The 20004-nt window shown below is 35.1% G+C and overlaps 1 protein-coding gene across 7 annotated transcripts in view; it reads left to right on the forward strand.

Moving 5' to 3' along the window:
- Pgant9 (polypeptide N-acetylgalactosaminyltransferase 9) overlaps positions 1 to 20004 on the forward strand; it is a 189519-nt gene that overhangs the window by 81220 nt on the left and 88295 nt on the right. For 6 of the 7 annotated variants that reach the window (XM_083084589.1, XM_083084594.1, XM_083084590.1 and 3 more), the window contains one exon: positions 12993 to 13045. The exons of the other annotated variant lie outside the window; for it this stretch is intronic. The gene's annotated coding sequence lies outside the window, so the exon portion shown is untranslated. The remainder of the gene's footprint in view (positions 1 to 12992; positions 13046 to 20004) is intronic. 7 annotated transcript variants of the gene reach the window in all.

Genomic DNA, 20004 nt, shown 5'->3' on the forward strand with positions numbered 1-20004 from the left:
CATTTTCTGTCATTATGATATTATGAAAATGATAATCTCGTCAAAGCTGCAAATGCAATCAATGAGATTAATGTGCGTAGAGCTGACATGTGTAAATAAAAGCAGAGAGAGAGAAATTTAAAAAATTGTGAGAATATAATTTTCTAACGAATAATATTACGAGCAAGTAATATCGAGAGATATGTTATTTTGCAAATAATAAATTGGAAAAGTTAATTTATCGGAAAATTCATATTACTTAAAATAAGATAGTAAACATGGGATGCACGAAGCTGCCATAGATATAATTTATTTTTGTTTATGCAGTCTGTGCTGCTGATATATCGTTGTTTCTCCAGCGTTTCTACGTATCTGTACGTGTTGCCTCAACCATGTGCACCATTTCATTGTCTCTCCTTTTTTCTATTTTATCTCTTTTCCTGACGATATTATCTGTTATTCAGAGAAGCTGGATTTGCGCTGTTGACGGGAAAACATTTGAATTTTTGTCCATGTATAATCCCCGACATTTTTCTTCTTCATCTTCTTTTCTTTCCCGATCTCTCTAGATCTTTGCCTTCTTTCATGCTTTAAGCATTTATCTATAAACCATGCTAGCAATGGTTTCCGAGTGTTCTCGTTGAAGTAATTATTCATTGCATGCTAAGTTCGAGTTCCTTTTTAAGGAAACGTTTAAAAATATTACATGTCGTAAAAATATTATATGTCGAAGATACTTTGGAAGTGATGGAATTTTAGCAACGTACAGAAAAAAATAATCGCCGCTATTTTTCGATATCGCAAAGATTTCAAGAGAGCACTTGGAACGTGCAAGAATCTTCGCAATTTTTTATCGTATCGAATTCTCTGCGTCGAATTGCTCGAAGAAAGGGGATTTTTCTCTCGTTGATGACGGAAGGGACACGTTTCTGTTTCGCGGGAAATTATTGTCTCGCAAGCCGATGCAGCTGCATTTCCCATGGTGCTATTGTCCGTCCGAGCGTGGATTATTACTACTGTTTCCTTTAGCGAAGCCTGTAATAGCCTGGAAGCGAGCTCCACGAGACGCTGAGTCACAGAACGCTTGTGTTGAAGATTGCTCACGAGATCTTAATGGACGGATTTTCTTAGCGGATTTCCGAACGCGATATTTTCAGAGAACGGGATCCCGCGCTGGAAGTCAGAGCGGAAAGGAAAATAAGATTATTCGCGCTCTCTCGTTATCGATTTATGCTAACTCTCCAGCTTCGGCGCGAATTATAGCCCCTCCGGAGAAAACCGGCGGGGTTCCGCCATCATCTCGGCATTATCGCGAGCCGTTAACAGCGACGATGCTCGTACCCCGTCCGCCGTTACCATCGAGCCGCTTTTATCTCGGCCACAATTACTCATTGTTCGAAGCGATCTGGCGCAGGATACATTCAAAGCCTCGTCCCATCGCGCCCACCCTTTGTTCCGTTTCGCCGTTTCTCGCTTTTTATCCCCGACGACGAGTATCGCGCGTCATGGGCTGGCCGAGCATTGACCAACGTCACTTACAGCTGGGAAGATGTTCGCTCGCGCGCGCGCGAGCATATCGATGCGACGCAAAGGTGTCATTGCATTTGTCGCATTGCGGAAACTTTCGCGGCCAATCGCGGATGTCCGTGCGAAATTATCTTGAGACGCGTGAAACGAGAGCTCCGAGGCTTCGGATCGTGAACGGGAAGTCGATCGTCGATCGGAAACGTGTTAACGAGCCGGCTCTCACGGCCAGACTGATGGTTTCACTCTCGATTGAAAGGAGATTTTCTGCGCATGATTAAATTTCGCGGTGATTTACTCGTCACCAGTGCGTTGAGTTTTTACGAAGTATTGCTATCCTTTTTTTATTTTTACAAAATTATTTCATTTCTTAAAAATGTAGCTATTAATTTAAAAATAATTAATGAATTTTCATTTCCATTAATGCAATTCCATATCTGCGAATATTTATTTCTTTTGATTATGCTATCTTCTCTCCCACACATACACCTTTAGCAACTAGGAAAACTTGGCGTTCTAATTCCGGATATTTATACTTGTGCATATGTGCTATCATTTATCGTATAATTCGTTGTTAATGTCCCCAACTTAATGTACGACGTTGTACATCATGTTGTGTGACATTCTTGCTGAATAGAGAACCGGTTTCCTCAGTTTATTCGTACTCTCTCTCAGGTTAGTTAAATTACTTAGCCGCATAATAGCCAACTTTTGTGGTCGGGCGACATTTATCTTGTTATTTAGTATTCGACGAGTTTTTCCCTCTCGTTTATTCTGAGGAACCGTGAAATCAGTTTAACGAAATATTTTCGTAAAACTTGGATTTGATTTTATAAAATTGGATACCGAATAATAATAATAATAATCATGCACTCTGTTTAATTAATGGTTCGCATCATGTCGCAAATCTTTAATTACTCCTTAAGCTTGTTGTGAAACGTCAACTCGATATTTTATCCATTTCCTTAATTAATTTATACACGTAACTAGCGAGAGAATTTGCCAAGCAACAAAGCACTAACTACAATATTTGCTATTTGTGTATTTTAAAGTGTAATTAATATGTCACTTTGAATTATAGCGCATAAATAGTGGTAAAATCTATTAAGAAAAAATATACAGGGATTATACACAACGCCAAGTGTGTGATTTTCGCTCAATCTTTTAGATCGCATGCAGTTTCAATTTAATTTACTCAACGAGAAATTTGAATGTAAAATAGAATGCACGTGTGCATGGAGAGAAAACTTTTAATAACAAGCTCCTCCTAAATGCACCTGGTTTTCCGTATCGCATTATCAGTCGCACATACTATCGTTTGCATATTTGAATGTCGATCAGAAACTCGTGTCTCAATGATATCCATATTCGATCTAGCTCGCGTTTTCTTTCGCAGGTTTTTTTACTCATTTCTCTCTATTTTTTCTTCCTTATTTATTTGTTATGAACTAGTTAAATTATTTAGATGAACCAGTTAAATTATTTACGCGTTACATGTATGTGTAAGGATGAGTCGCAGTGTTACAGTGTACTTTGATGACGTTCGTCTGTGTAATCTCAATTTCGTGGTGCTATGTGGATGTGCTGCTCGTGTCCTGAGACAATGGTTCATCGTCTAGACGACCGCGTATCCAGATGTACACGCAAGTGTTCGAGGTGCATTGTTGTTGCCTCTCGCGCGACACACACACGACACACATGCACACACATGCGACACACAAGTACGTAGAAACATACGCGGACGCGGAGATGCGCGCGATATCATGCACGTCGTTAGGCCGCGCGTTTACACGCCTAACCTACCCCTTTGTGCCTCGTAGACAAAGCGGGACAAAGCAGGTGGAGGGGAATGGAAAAAGATTTCGCGAAAAGAAACGGAGCGCCCGGTATCTTTGGACTGTGCCGGAAGCTCGCGTGCAGAATAGCTCGCGATCTTTTCAACGCTGCGAGTTGGCCGCCGTATTATTATACGATGAAAATAGACATGTCACGCTCGCTAACTATATATTTGCGATGGCTCGACTGTCCACGGGAAAATTAATCTAACGCCGTTAACCCGAGGCAGTTTCAATTTCTCTGTCGCGCATCGGCGAAAGGCAAACATTTGGAAAGGCAACACGACGATTATTTTGGATCCTCGTGTGCGAGGGAAAGAGAAGGGAAAGCCTCGTGCAAAATAATATGATTATAAATTTTGATTATGAATTTATTGCGTGTTGCACGCTTTATAAATGTAGTAGGTGGCATTTAAGAGACAGCATCCATTTCAAATCTATCACAGAGAATATTGTTCTACGTGAAATCTTAAACTCGCGTCTGTTGAATTTGATAACGATCCAAATTCTCATTTATTTGTTAATAAAAGTCTCTTCTCTCTCTTTCGTCGCGTCGTCTCGAAGCTTTTGATACCTGCTCTTTCTGCATTCTTCAGCTATCTGCGTTTCCAATTAATACTTGACGTTGTGAACGACGACTTTTAGGTAGCCGAGGCAATGTTCCGTTTTCCTCTCACGATTTCCTCGACAAATTACCTTTTAAACGTTATCACCGGTATTACTGGACGCCAATGTGTCGCTTAATGATTGTTCGATTCGTTAGCATGTCCACAAAACTATGAGAAAAATCGTAAAATGTCTAGGAGACCTTAGAAATGAAAAAGAACGTTCTTATAAGGTATGTGAGATGAAATTTTAGAAGAATATTACATTCGTGGGATGCTAAGAATTTTAAATATATTTAATAACCGAAATAACGAGAGATGCCTTTCTTAACGTATAAATATAGATAAGATCTTAAAGATTCTTTTTTATAAATATTGTTGAGTTGTCAGAAAATAAACCAATAAATTTATAATTTTCTAGTGGCTATAAAATAAATGTTAATTGCAGATTCGCTCAATTTCAGGCATTTGTCATAGAAATAATCCACTTTTACGTTCTTTGCACGTTCTAGAATTTAATTAATTTAGCGTGATCGCGCGTCAGGAATAAGGACTAAGTGGGAGGCTGTCTTAGCAGTCATAAGCAGACTCTGCTAATCCTCTTAAATGTGAAGAATGGCACCATCTCATCCTCGAGACGACGTCTTCAAACGCTGACTCACCGGTGATAAAAAGCGCCCTTAGAACGCCCAGGTCGGTTGTCGGGGTCGTTGTTAGCTCATTGACTCGTCGAATACTCATCCAGTTATGCTGTAAGAGCAATTATCGCGTCTTATTAGTCAATATACACAGCATAAAAGAAATGAAGAAACGATGATCTTTAAATCGGTATTAGTCGAACCAACTTATATCAACATTAGTCAATATAAATTGCAATTTAATCGAATATGCTGAAGAGTTCATTGTATCGTCGAAAGCGAAAGTAATCGAATTTTACTGAGCGTGGGATATGTATAATAATAGCGAGACTTGATCTCTCTCTTTCTCTCTTTTTCTTGATAACATGGCAGACAAGCGTTGACTCATAATTTAAGAACACAAATATATAATCATGATCGTCACATCGTATCATGGCATTCTAAAAGTCTGGATTTCTCGTCAGTAGATAGGTATTTTTCGTCATTTGTGGCACAAGGTCGTCCGGTAGGGAAGAACCTCTTTTCGTGCAATCGCGGCAGAATTCACTAAAAATTATTCACAAGGTGGAATTAAATCATAAAAATGTGTTATTTTATATAGTATCTTTTTTATAGTGAAGATATATATCATCGAAAATTGTCACTATTGCGCTTGTAGTAAGACTAAATTATTTTGATACATTAGATAAATATTTTAATGCGTTTTCACAAAATTTGGAGGAAAAAGAATTTAAATAAAAATATAAATTAATTTTTAAGTTCATGAATTTTTTCTGAGGCGAACAAGAATGTTTGCTAGCTTGAAAATTATTTTATTTCATGTCAAATTGATATATCAGAATATTTAATTATTTTAACGTAAGGTCAACAGGTATGTAAAGTATACAAATTAAAATTAATTAAGACTCTTAAATTTAATCTTGTATCTAAATATAAATTGAAATATTTTTCATTTCTACTTAATTTTTGCTATTTTCTATATTAAAATAATTATTGTTTTTTTTATTTCTTCTCAATCATATATGATTCTTAAAATAGACGGTAGTTAAAATTGATTGTTGATTATCTGAGTTATTTATTTTTTATCAAATTCAATATAAAATAAAATTTAAATGATAAATTTTTTTAAATAATATGTAAAATTTGTAATTTATTGATAATTGTACTATAATATCGTTATATCATATTTTCAATTTTTTACTTTATAGTGTAAATATTAAATATACGATTTTTCAAACGCTCTGTATTAATTTGCAAGGAGCGATAGAATATTAATTACTGCATCAGTATGCAATGATTATATGATTGACTTTTAGTGTTTTTTGAATATTTTGTCATTTTATATTTTATATTTTACACATATATATATGGGAAAAACAATTGCAACTGTGATCGAAAGAAATTTGCCTACTGATAACATATAAATTATAAAATATTATTTATGTTTCCTGTAATTCATAATAGTATGATTCCTATTTTTAATTATATAAAATTAAATGTATATACTTTATAATGTAAGAAGAAATGGAAATTATAAATAATGAAAAGATCATACAGAAGAAAAATTATAATAAAGAGATATATATATATATATATATATATATATATATATATATATATATAAACAATTGGAAAATGTGGGATAAATCCTTGAATAAATCCATTAGCACATTTCTCTATAAACGATAAAATCGTGTTTTTCAGGTAATAGATTATTTTAGAATTTTTTTTTAAGGCTGAAATAGTAAATCATATAATTATATCAATTTAATATCTTTCTACGTGATTTATGTCATTTAAATTATAAAGTAATATGTGTCTAATCTTATATCACTTGAAAATATCAAAATAGATATGGAAATAAATGAGATAGTACTAAAATATTTGTATTAAAAATAATTCACAATTAATAATCGATGTATTTTCTCGCGCTTTTTTAAGAATAGAACTGAATCATGATTTTCATTTTAGTTTAATGGCATTCTAATATATAATTTATCCGACAATTTTATGATTTCACTCCAATATTCCAATTTTTATGTATAAATAAACTCTTTCAAATATAGAAATATTTCTACATGTAAATAAAGTACCATTAATATTGTACTGATATTTGCTTTTGGATTCAATTTTCTTTTCGGATTAATTTACGAAGACATTAGACAAAGATTGAAAGATATACTTTGACGAAAAATAATTTGTTAAATTACTTAAAATTTACGGAATCGTGAAAAAACAACGCAATCTAAATATGTAATAATTATGTGATATCCTCCAGTTATGCTAACCATACGTTTCATATTTAATGCAGTCTGATAGCGCAATAGAGAAAGTCAAATAGCGAACGATGCGAAGACTCGAAAGTTTTGACTAGCCCGCGGCTCCGGCACCGCGCGAAAGAAGACATTTGCCGACTTTTGCCGCGTAATCCCACCGTTATTCATAGCCGCGGCATTATCCGAGTTCCTAAGTAGGATTACCGGAAGGGCTGCTAACCCCCACGGCCCCTCCCTTGCTCGGAATCGTAGAAAAAGCTCCGAAGGAAACTTCTTAACTGCGTGCTCTGGCTCGATACGAGCGGTTTCTCGGACTCCCGAGTCTCTTTCCGTTCCTATTCCCTGTCGTCCCGTGCTTTCACATATCCGCGAAACGTCACGGAGCATTATACATCCGCTGGGATTCCTCCCTCGTACCGCTCATCTGCCCGGCCATCTCATCAACGAGGCGGAAATGAAAGGATCGTGTCAGGCGGACGCGCGATGTTGTTGCGCGGATAGGACGACAATGCGACAAGCCCGCCAGTCCTGTAATCTCGCTGGCGAGAAGATCGGAAGAATTAGCCTGCTTCGCGAATGGAGATGTCGAGTGACTTAATCGCGAGTTGATGAAAGAGAATTGTTGAGATCGAGACGCAACTGCGCTTGCATAAGAGACGCGAGACGTGCTCTCATCGCTTCAGGATGGTATATGTCCCGTAGAATTGTCATTTTTCTTTGTATTTTATATCGACATGCTTTTATGAGAGTCTAATCTAGTCTGAAAAATCGATAATTTTTGGGAATTTTTTTTGAAGATTATAAATTCATCTTTTCGACGTTTTATGTTTTTTTATTGATATTTAAATTTTTATATCTTGGATAGCTTTAAATCTTATTTAATTTTACTTAATCGATAGGAGCTTCTGCATAGCATGTTCGAAAATGCATAGTATAATATGCTGTTCCTCGTGTAATTGTATGAAATGAATAAACTCGGTCTAGTTTTATATTCTGTAGGGTATTTACGGAATATTGAACCTAATTTCATTCGAGAAAAATTGAAAAATAACAAAGTAGTGTTATTTTAAAATCAAATATTTCGCTGAAATTTGTTCAATTATTAAAAAGGTCAGAAAAATATTAAAAAATTATTAATTTTTTAAATTTTATCCGGTATTCTCGAAAAAGTATTTTCTTTCATTTAAAAAAAGTTTAAATTATTCAGTTTTTAAAAAATCATGCCACCTTCAAAAACAACGTTTTGGAAAAAAAACGCTTAAAGTTGCAGGCTCATTGGAAGACTTGCGCGCTAATCCTATTCAAAGTCTTATAACTTTGTCAATTTTGCGAATGTTTATAAAATCGTTTATAATCGTATACGATCATTAAAGATCCAATCTATTTCAGAAGATCAAAAAAATCGATGTCTTTTTACTTTCTGAAAATTTAAGACAGTTGAAGATGTCTGAAGAATATCTTTCAAATTTTATTGAAAATTCTGCCGTTATTTAACTATCACATAAAAAATTAAAAGGAGAGATCGACGCGTCAAAAATTAATCATCTTATTTAAAGTGTTAATCGCATTATATAATTATAAAAATATACTCGACATGAGAGAGAGAAAGAATTGCGTGCAGAGCGCAACTTTATTTTGTTAGTTTATAGTCGCGCATCCTACTTAATCGAGCGCGGCAGATGTTCGTCAAAAGTGTCAGACACATGCGTAACAATGCGAATATTTTGCGACTGTCACGAAGGACGTATGACACGGCTGCGAATTAAACTGCCGCAAAGACTTGATGCGTTGTTTGCCACGCGTGTGGCAAGCCGTTGATATTAACGTGTTACTATTAATGTAAAGAGTAATTAGGACGGTTTGTCGAACACGGTGTAACTTCGTGGTCGTATTTTACGACGGAAGTGTCGCGCGGAAGTCGTAAATGTCGCTAACGTGGTGCAACTAACAAACATAATGTGCTATTACTATTCGAAGTAACGTGCAAGTTGTTTGTCGCGATAAAATGCATCGTGTCCTTTACAGGAACCTCGTTCAGCTGATTGATTGACGTTGTAGTAGATTGAGTTGATAGTTTGTAATGGATTATTAATTTGTTAATCATTATGAGATAACGAACTGTTCATGCGCCTGCGTGAATTTATTTATATTTCATAGAACACAGTCAGTTATACAAAATAAGCAGGTCAGAGAGAAGGAGGAATGTTTTATAATAATTGATTGATTCACAGGAATATTAAAATGGGTATTTTAATGAAAAATAACTTTCAAAAGAGAAAATATGCCGAGAGGCAGAAGTATAATCCTAATCAGCTGTTTATATAACGGTCTTTACAATGATGTCATTAGCGATGGATTTGAATCGTTAACGGTAATTTCTTTAAGCCTATTAAGTATCATTCAACATCATAGTCATTTGAAAATTAACAACGATTCAAGCTAAATGACAGATTAATTTGATAATATATTAATTTATATTAATATATTTTGATTTTAATCTTCTGTATTTTATATAAATTATCTGTGTGATTATTATGTAAATTATTTGAGTAAATATCTGTTTTCGAACCATCTCTCTTTAAAACATATAATATGCAATATCAGAATTTAATCATTATATAATCAGAATTTAATCAGAGTAAATTGTATATTTATATTTTTAGTTAATGATTTATATTTATTTGTGTTCTCACGATACACACATATGTGACACGATGAAAATCAAGCACAAACCCGTCGCCATTGTTTACATACGGCTCTTTCAACGGCTATTCATTAATATTTAACGGCATTTGTTAGCATAGGAAACAAAACACTCCCACTCTCTCGCTGTTATAACACTTCGTACGCGCACATATTCGTATTAAGATGCCGAGCGAGCTCGCGTAAAGTCGTGAACGGCTGTAAGAAGGTCGCGATCTAGATCTTGACTTTTGCTAAACCAGTTTGCGAGGCCACGGAGTCGTTCGCAAGCACGCCCGAGGCTACTGACCCTTCGTGCTCACGAATGCGCCATAAGATATCGTGGTACACGCGTTGCACCTACAAGAGACAGTAAAGTCTCAACTTTCCGACTGACAAGATCAATTTTACCGAGTTCAGAGATATTTTTTTATTTAAGAAGAAAGAAAGAGACATAAAATAATATGTATAATTTTCACGCATGTATTAAATATTATCTCATTAAATATATCACAACAGATTTAAATTCGATAAAATCATTCTTATATAAAATACATTTTATATTTATTATATTTGTTACAGACATTTTTCAAATTGAACAATAAGACATGCTTGGAATTTTTGCTTCAATTATTTTTATAATTGATATAATTAAAATATTATAAAGAAACTTGTTTACTATACATGTGCGAATTTGACTGCATCATCAAACTCTCTAAATAGAAACCTTCACGCGTGGGGACACGTTACTAGATTAAGTAATGTCGTTGCTGTGCATGGCCGGTATTGACTGAATTGACAGTCTTCCGCTTGCATGCGTGCAATACATCGTTGGAGAGAGAAGCAAAGAGGGAGAGAGAGAGAGGGACTCAGAAAATGAAGTGTGTTACAATGGCGTCGATAACGGAGATGTCATCTGTCCGAACAAACTGACGTTAGTTGACCCTAGAAAAATTTCAAGTACACAACGCAAGTGCACGACCCGTTGTGTTACTTTGAACGGACGTTCTCATTGATTGAAATAGATGGATTGTCACACGCATGCACGATGGTAATCAACTAGTTCATTGATAATGTGTCTATACTGATTATTAATACACTGATAATTCGGTGCACGTCCGACAATCGGTATTATATATGTCGCATTGTCTCTGTATCAAAATTAATTTAATGCTCATATTGATAATACAGAGCGATATTATCAATATAACAAGATTTATTTCGGCTATAATATAATACTGTAATTTTCACTTCTCGTTGTTTAAATGAAACGCATTATTTTTATTTAATATTTTAAATCGCGATTATATTTAAATATTCAAGTTTGTAAATATTTGTGTCCCGATATGGCAAGGTTGATAATGAGAATATTCTCGATATACTATATATCCAGGTTTGGAGCTACCGGTATAATTCGAGCGTGCTCCGACATCGTAAAAATCGACGGAATTTGCTTCCATCCTGCTCTCGCGCTTGCAAAATCTCTCAGGCCCCTAGGCAGATGACTATTAAATTTTTTTTAGTATGCTGAGGTCTTGCAAGTCGTGGGATTGGACGCTCCCACGAAGAGAGAACGGTATGCGATTAGAAGGCGTTTTGACGTCGTGTTGTTTCTCATCCTTATACCTTGGCAGGAGAGATGCTATTACCCTTCGCTCCAGGATGAGGGTCATGAGGTTAGGTCGACCTCTCTTATTTCCACTTTTTCTTCTTTCCTCTTCTTCTCCTTCTTCTTCTTTCTTTTCCTCCTTCTCATCTTTCTTCTTCTTGCGTTCTGTTCCCACTCCTGCCCATCAAAAGCGCGACGTACGTTAAAAGTAGTTAAAAAGTTTTGCTCTCAATCTCACGATCCGTTTTCGCAGTCGTGTGGATATTGAAGTACGGATGAGGAGACCGTGAAGAGAACACGGGTGAACAGGCGACAAAAGGATATACGGGAATCGAGCATGGGAGCGCAAACACGACGATTGTATTACATCGAATGTTCCATTTCAACGAGCCATCAGGCATGCATACGAAACTCTTTTAACTTTATACAGCGCGCGTTCTCTTTCTCGACCCTGGAGCTTGTTTCCATGAAATTTTACCGAGACCAGAGCGCAGTTTTCGAAAATAATCACGATGAAGGTTGATGCTTTCGAGATAAAAGGATAGATAGAGTTTCGATGCTTTTTAAAAATATACATTGGTTTTATAATAAACTACTTTGCGCTTAAAAACCTAGGAGTGTTCGAAATAATCTACATGACGATACGTTGGTGAATATAAAATAAATTTTATGTAATAAAGACAATTTTAACGTAGCCGTATCATTGATTAATAAGCAATATGTGGCTGGTCGATTTGCATACGGAGAATCCCGTATTCATTACAACAGCATATTCAAATAGGAACATAATTAACATGATCTACCTCATGAAATATCAAACTTGCATGATTAATATTCTAAGTTTACTGTTATTACAGATATTCCGTTGCTAGAAACTTCGAATAGATTCACATGCATCAGCAAATCGGCTGCCATTTATTTCCAATTTTTTGGAAACATTCTTTATAATCTTATTTATTTATAATCTTATTTGAAACATTTATTATCTTAAAAATATAATAAACGCTATATTTTTATGATTTATTGTAATAGTTATTTATATTAATATTATGATACATCGAAAACTAAAATTAAAAAATATAAATTTATACATATATATATATATATATATATATATATATGTATCATTATTATAATTAATTAATTAAAATATATTGCAAGTTGTGTGCACTCAGTCGCATTGTGCGACATTTGGCGCTAGATATTGTGTGCAAGAATTTGTTAATTCGAGTCAGTTGGCAAGAATTTGCTAATTAACATGTCGCAGCTTGCTTTCTATGAAATTAAATCGAAGATTCCAGGTCCTTGGTTTCTTCCGATTGAGCAAAGATGCGCTCCTTATTATGCAATGCAGCATCTGGCATTATCACTTATTGTGAGAATTTATTGTGGCATTTTCGATTCATCCAGCGATATTGCTGCTGATTGCTACTGATTGGAATTTAAATATTAATGACTTGTTTCTTGCGGAGCGATTAAACGAATCGTGTATTTATTTCCATCATTACATTTATTTTTTATACGGATATCAACATTACGCACAAAATAAATTAATCCACGTGCTTGTACTTTTCAATTTGTTTGCTACGAAGGATTAAAGATTGAGAAAATAAATTAAAATCCAATATTAAGTAAAAAGATCAACTCAGAAAAAACTTGAAATAACATCAATCAAAATAATTTCAAATCATTAGACTTTTTCCATAATGGGTATAACTCTAATTATAATACTATACAATATTCATATAATATCCTTATCATTTATGTAGTGTATAGTTTATGTAATTTTACTATATAATTTTAATACTATAATATTTATACTATTTTATCCTTTTTGTTTACAGAACGGATTAAATTGATGTTTTACTGAAATGCGCTCATCGTATCTAAAAACAAGGTAAGCGAAAGTTCTTAGAGACGTCCCGGAGCTTCGAATAAATCATATGGTTATCCGATTATCCAGTTATTCGTTGATGAATAATATATTTGTTCGCCGTGAAGAAACTCGTCGCGAATAAGTCATTGACGTTAATCAATATTTTAGCGGAATATGTCGCCGCATCTATCGCAAACGGTCCTTAATGAGTAACGGTCCTTAATAAGCATCGGTCGGACGGACTGTCGGTACACCGTCGATGTTATTAGAACGGAATGCGACATATCGATCTCCGAATGTGCGCTTGAATCCGTGCGTTTCCGTTTGGTCCGCGAATTCTCGCGGCATGCCTTCGACATATAGAGCGTGAAGATGCCAGCGGCATCACGCAAATACGCGGTTCGTAGTGATTGCGATTAATCGACTATTATGCTTATGGCTAAACACGTCTTATGAAACATCCGATTATGCATACTTTCCGTCTTTTACCGCCCTAAAAGTCATAACTTCGATATATCACTGTCAACAGTGAGAGGGATAAGAAACACTTTTTACACAAAGGTCTGTTATCATAATAATTCTATTTGCAGCTTTATCGTGAGATTTAATGAGATGAATGAAAGCGTGATTATAGAATGCTTTGTTGTTAAAAGAATTATTATTTCAGCTATTTTAATTAAAGTTTTGAAGATAACACGTTCAAAAATAAATATAACTGCATGTGCGTAAATTAATAACTATAAAATTAATAACTATAAAATATTACATGTATTAAAATAATCGCACAAGTGCATCGCACAAGTACTCAAAAATATTGATATTCGAGAACCATGGGAATAGTAGTTTATTAACTATATGAATTACGGATATTGAATCGCGATAGTCACAATTAATCGAATTTATAAAAAGCACTTCAGCAGATATTTAGCATTTTTTTCTAATTATAAAGATATTTCACAAGTTTTAATGGAGTTTTAATTTACAGTTTTAATTACAATTTAATGAGATTGAAATTAAGTATCGCAAAAAATTAGTCTTCATATCTTTTATATGTGAATTCTTTTCTCAACTTTTATACGAACTTTTTTAACTATTCTAGATTCCTACAAAAAGAAACGCTTTTATCGTATATATATATGCATAATAGAATATTACATTTCCACGAGATACAGAATTTCTTAATTGGTACACCATTAACACGCGCATCCCAATAATAATTACATTAAGAGATGGTTTTCATTTTAAATCAATGTAATTACATGATCGCGATCGTGCTTTGAATTTCATGTTCGTTCATTAAATGAATGTGCTGTGGATTTTAAATGGACTTTATATTGAACTTTAAGTAAAGTGATTGATAGTTGATATAATTAAAATGAATTTTTGGATGTTACCCAGCTTTCACATGCATTGCGGCTGACGATTTTCAATTTCTATAGTGCACTTTAATTAACTCGAAATGATTCCAACTATTGTATGGAACGATAGTTGCAATATTTATTTCACGTTTTCAGTATGACCTACCGTGATTTTATTACCGAATCGTTGCATTTTTTTTTATCCATTTATTGACTTTACAAAAATACCCACTTGTACTCACCAACAAATTTATATTAAAAATAAATGTTATTTTTTTCGATAAATAATAGATACAATGAAAAATTATCTGTCACGACAGCCACAACATTCTACTCGCGATATGCATGACAAAATACACATGCATATATTTATTTCTGGCGATATAAATGTCAATAAAAATGTTTGATTAATTTTCACTGCAACCTTATATTTTATATGTACATATTAATATAAGATTATATGTTTTGTTTTTGACAATCGTAACACAATTTACGAAAATTCACGCATTATTACATTAATTAAATTTATATATTTATTCGCAAATTTGCAAAAATTAAACTGAAAAACAGCGACTACTGAAAGTGACAAGTTTCTGCACACGAAAGTATTAGATTTAACTTTAAAATTACACATTTCACATTTCGGTAACTTTCAAAAGAAATTGTTTGTAAGTTAAATATTATTTTCATGTACATGTTTACTCTCGTGTGAGTATTATATGATATTACGTTTACATATAAACTTGGCGATTTATAATAATTTCAAAGTATTTCATTCTACGAATAAATTGAGTCAATAATAAAGTAATAAAATACCTAACGTAGATCTGCACCATCACGTCAGAACAACGGCATAAAGTTTCTAACGAGAATAAAAGGGGAAACAAGGGGATATTTAGCATATTTATCATAATGACAAACAAATATTTTTTTCTCTAAATTTTACGAGAACAAAATCTCGATTTTATTTTCAAGTTTTTTTCCCCGACAAATAATCATCACTATATGTTTTCTTGCGCGGAATGCAAATCGTGACGAAAGCACTGTCATTTATTTATAACGTGTATTCTTATAATGGATGTAGCCATAAAAGGCGCCATTTAAAAACCGGAATACTGCGATAAATTTCCCCAAATATGCAAATTCTCTCGAAATAATCGCACGCGCGTACAAGCGTGAAACGGTAGATTTAGCGAGAACACGATCGATATAAATAGGGAATAATTTCCCTCCGCGAAAGAAAAGTCGGGAGGTAGGTTAAGTTACCGACAATTCGGTAACGAGTCGGTGCCGAACGCGGTAATCAGAAATAGATGCAAAGTAGAGGCAATTAACGGCGGGGGGGTCGCGCGGGGAAAATCGCACCCGCGCGTGATTGGCCCTCGAGCTCTCGTAAGCGATCTTGGGCTCCCCTGGCCGCGCGGTGTGCATTCGGGTAAATTGCATTTCGATCGACCCAGTTTTTATTTCAATTTGTCGTGAATTTATGTGCGAATTATCGGGAAAAGAACACGGGGTGAGAAAACGCGAGGGAGGAAATGGAGCAGCCCCTCGTGGGCAGGAGAAACGATAGGGAGGGGTGTATCGGGGGAGGAAAGGTGGCACAATTTACTCGCGTCGTTTCTCGGCGTCCTCTCGCTAACTACAATTCAATTTGCATTTCATCCAATAAATCGCGCCTCTCGTCGCACCTTTGTCGGCATACACGACGTGTTTTCCCGTGAATTCTTCATCTCCTCACCTCTCGACGCGGCGAGAACTTATCGCAAATTCCTCCGATATTCTCCGTCCGATTTAGCGAACGTCGTTTCCTCCCCTCTCTCCTGCGGAAGAATCGATGAAATTACTGCTCTTTGTTGTTTATTTACCGAGAGTAACTAGGGTGTTTACAATCTATCGTATCGTAAACAACACGTACGTTTATGATAAGAAACATGAAATTTCTTGACACAAAAGGGATATGGGGATCTTATTTATCAGACCTGATTGGTTATTAGATACCGCGTGTATCAACTGCGTGAAGTCTCCGCTCACGATAACGAGCATGAAACGTTTACACGCAAGGCCACGCGTGTTTTAATTATTATCGTTATCGTCAACAAATAGGCGCCAGATAAAATTTATATTAAAGCAAATTCTTGAAAGTCAAGAATATTTTTAAAAATCAAAAATAAAATTGAAATGATTCTCGAGGGAATGTAAATAGGAAAATAGATAGGAAACTTTTTTAGAACTTTTTAAATGGTGATTCTCAAGATGGCATATATCGAAATAACGATATCGAAATATCGACGCATAGATATAAATTTAAAGTTTATATTCTAAATATAAGCATATTTTTAAATAGCGTTTCAAGAGTCTAATGACACGCAATTATATTGATGCAATAAAATGTTACTATTATTACGAACGTATCGATGCGAAGTATTAATTAATAATCGTTCAAACTATTAATAAATATAAACGCTATTTATAAATATCGCGATTTCGAGCCCTGTCCTTGCAACATTTCCCGGGAGCCTCTTAAACGGCATACAAATAGTTGGCGTCCATTCTTCGCGTGACACGAGCACGCTAATACTTCACCGATTTTCCAAGCAACCCGTTTTTTTTTCCTCCGCTTGCCCGAGTATATTGCAATCGTAACCCTTTTTTCTCCGTGCGTGCGACACGGAAGAAGATCCACGCTGATAAAAAGCGCCGTTGTGTCGACCGTTGCCAACAAATACATCTACCGGTCGATCCAGCGAATTTTGTGGCCAGTGATTCGCGACAAAATGACGTTACGTTGGCAGATCCAGCAGCGGTAAATTAAGGTATCTAGAGGCCGAAGATTGAAACGAATTTCGTCAGGAATTAAGTTTGTTGCTCGATCAAAAAAAAAAAAATGTAAAATTTAACGAGAGATATGCGCTGGGACTGCGCAAAAACTGTATTTTAATTCGAAAATCAATAGATACGTAAAATCGCTGGGAGTGATCGTTACATCGCGACATCCGATTTCGAAATCGGTGACGTTTATTCAGTTTACAATGCGGAATAACGCGCGACGCAAAATTCGCATTAATATTTCTCGCAAATATTTTTACGAGACAGATTTCGCGTGGATTAAAATTACCAGGCAGCCCAGAAATTTGTCATAAATTTGGTCGGGAGTCGTGTCGCGTATAAAAAAAAAAGAGAGAGAAAAAAATAACAAATAAATGAAATAGGCAAGGAAACGGGGGGAGGGGGGGGGGGGCGCAAAAAGTATCGCGCGTCGACGTTACGTCTCGCATTCTCGCAAAAGCCGAAAAGCGTTTTTTGCAAGCGAGAAGAGATGTAGCCGCGGTCATCGTACACGCACCGGAAATATTTCGTCGGCATGCAAGCCGCAATTTAGATTACCGGGGCGGCGCGGGAGCGGGCGGTTGGTGGCGCGCCTGGGAAAATGCTGGACGTTGAAATAGGCAATTTTTTTCTTCCATCACGGCGTCGCGGCCACGCGTCGAACATTTGCAAACACGCCGATTCGTCGTTCCCTTCTTTTTTTTTTTTTTGCTACCCCTTTCTCTCCCTTTCACCACCCGGGGTCTCTCTGCCCCCCCCTTCAACGCGGCGATATGAATTTTCGCATGCGCCGAATCGAAAATTGTTTCTGCCTCCAGCATCTCCTACGCTGGGACTGGAAAACGTTTTTTTTACCCTCGTTGACAAAAACGACCGTTTTCTCTGATCCATATATACATGCGCATTCCTGCCGGCACGCGTGTATCTTCGTTGGGCGAATATCTTCGTTTTTTTTGCCCCTTTTTTATTTTTTATTTTCATCATCGTCGTAAATCCGAAGAGTACATTTTATATCTCGCGGCGCATCTACTCCAAGCGGATTTTTTTCGGACAAATAGACGCGTTGAAAAACGCGCGGATATATATATACATATACGCGTCGTATCTACTGTATGTGATTCTTGGGGCTTATTGCGAAACTTCGCGTTTGGCTTGCGGCCTGCGTGTACGAAAGATAACGGGAAACGCGAATCGTCATGATGCTCGCGAAATCGGTCTCCTTCTGTCTCTGTCGTTCTTTTCCTTTCCTTTTTTTCAGTGTAATTTTTTTCATTTCTGCCCTAACGTCTTTGATTACCAAGATTTGAGCTAATAAAATATTTTAGAAGGGATATTTTCTTTTTTAGATTGATACAAATATTAACGATTAATAAACTCTTGGCTACAAGAGTAAATTAAACAATAATTTTTTAATTGCAACACAGTTTGCTGAGAGCGATTTCCAGTTTCAGTTGAATATATTTTTTATGAAATAAAAAATATACCTTTCACGACTTTCAGACTTTCACGACAAAATAGTGGAATAAGACATGACAAGAGATAAAGAAAGACGTGAATTTTCGTCGATATAAATTTTATTTCTCAAGAGACTCCGCGAATGACTCGTCTTTCTTTATTCAGCAAAGGTTCAAAATTGACCTTTTTCCATATATCCTACGCCTCGACTCCTAATTTTTGCATAACAACGAACGGACCATAGAGAACTTCTATGGCTTCTTGGCAGTGGCTTCGAGGGACGATTGCACCTTTCCTTGACGTGAAATATCTTTTTTTTTCCTCGGGAAAATCGACATTTTACATAATCGTTTGACATTTGGTCTTTCGTGGATAGTCTGTCACGCGTAAAGTTAAATGATGCGTATTTTAAGAATGTTATAAAAATGTACTCAAAAAGTTTTATACCTTAATTATAAATTCCCAAACTCTTTAAGAAATATAAAATATTTTATTTTCTTTATAAATTTTTAGGCATATATAAATAAATAATAAATAATTTATACAATTAGGTCGTATGATACAATTAAATAGACAAAATAAACGATTAATATTTCTTTCTATTAATAAAAATTTCTATACATATAACTAATCTTGTAGAGTAGCTAATTTTAGAGAGTGATTATATAATATTTAGCGCATATACATATATTGAAATTTATTAATTTAGCCATAACTTCTAAACAAAATTATTAAAGAAATGCTATCATAATTTATTGTTGTCATATTCCGAATTTTTGCTAGATTTTCCAGAATATCTTGTTCTCTATGACATCATTTATCTCTACAAGAAATGCCGAAGAACATTTCCGTTGCCCGCTCTCTTATCTCATATTCCAGCTGAGTTGTTTTGAATTCTTGCAGCGTCTTTGCCTTACAAGATTTTTCCGCTACTTAAAGTAATGATATAAGACTTTGTGGCTCGAAATGTGGTTAGTAAAATTATTGTAAATTAAAATAATAGATTGAATAATTTTCCTATTTATATTAAACGAATAATTTGCTCAATAAAGATATTACTTTTTATAATTCTCAAAACACATTATATAACATTTATCATAAATTGAATTGTGTTTTAATTAAAAATAGATTACACGAATTATTATTTCGTTTATATAAATCTACAAAACAAAAGCATGCGTGGAGGGAAAATGAAGAGAATTGTAATTTAGATAGTTTTATTCGATTCCTCGCAAATAACTACTCTCATCTTTCGCATCGCGAAGCGAAGACGCGCGTTTAAAGGCTCCATTAATCGATCCATCGTGCTTATCGCGCGGTCTAATTTATCGAAAATCG

The sequence above is a fragment of the Camponotus vicinus genome, unplaced genomic scaffold (genome assembly GCF_025532165.1).
Source record: "Camponotus vicinus isolate PSW18456_S1 unplaced genomic scaffold, iyCamVici1.0 SCAF_12, whole genome shotgun sequence".
NCBI classification, from domain to species: Eukaryota; Metazoa; Arthropoda; class Insecta; order Hymenoptera; family Formicidae; genus Camponotus; species Camponotus vicinus.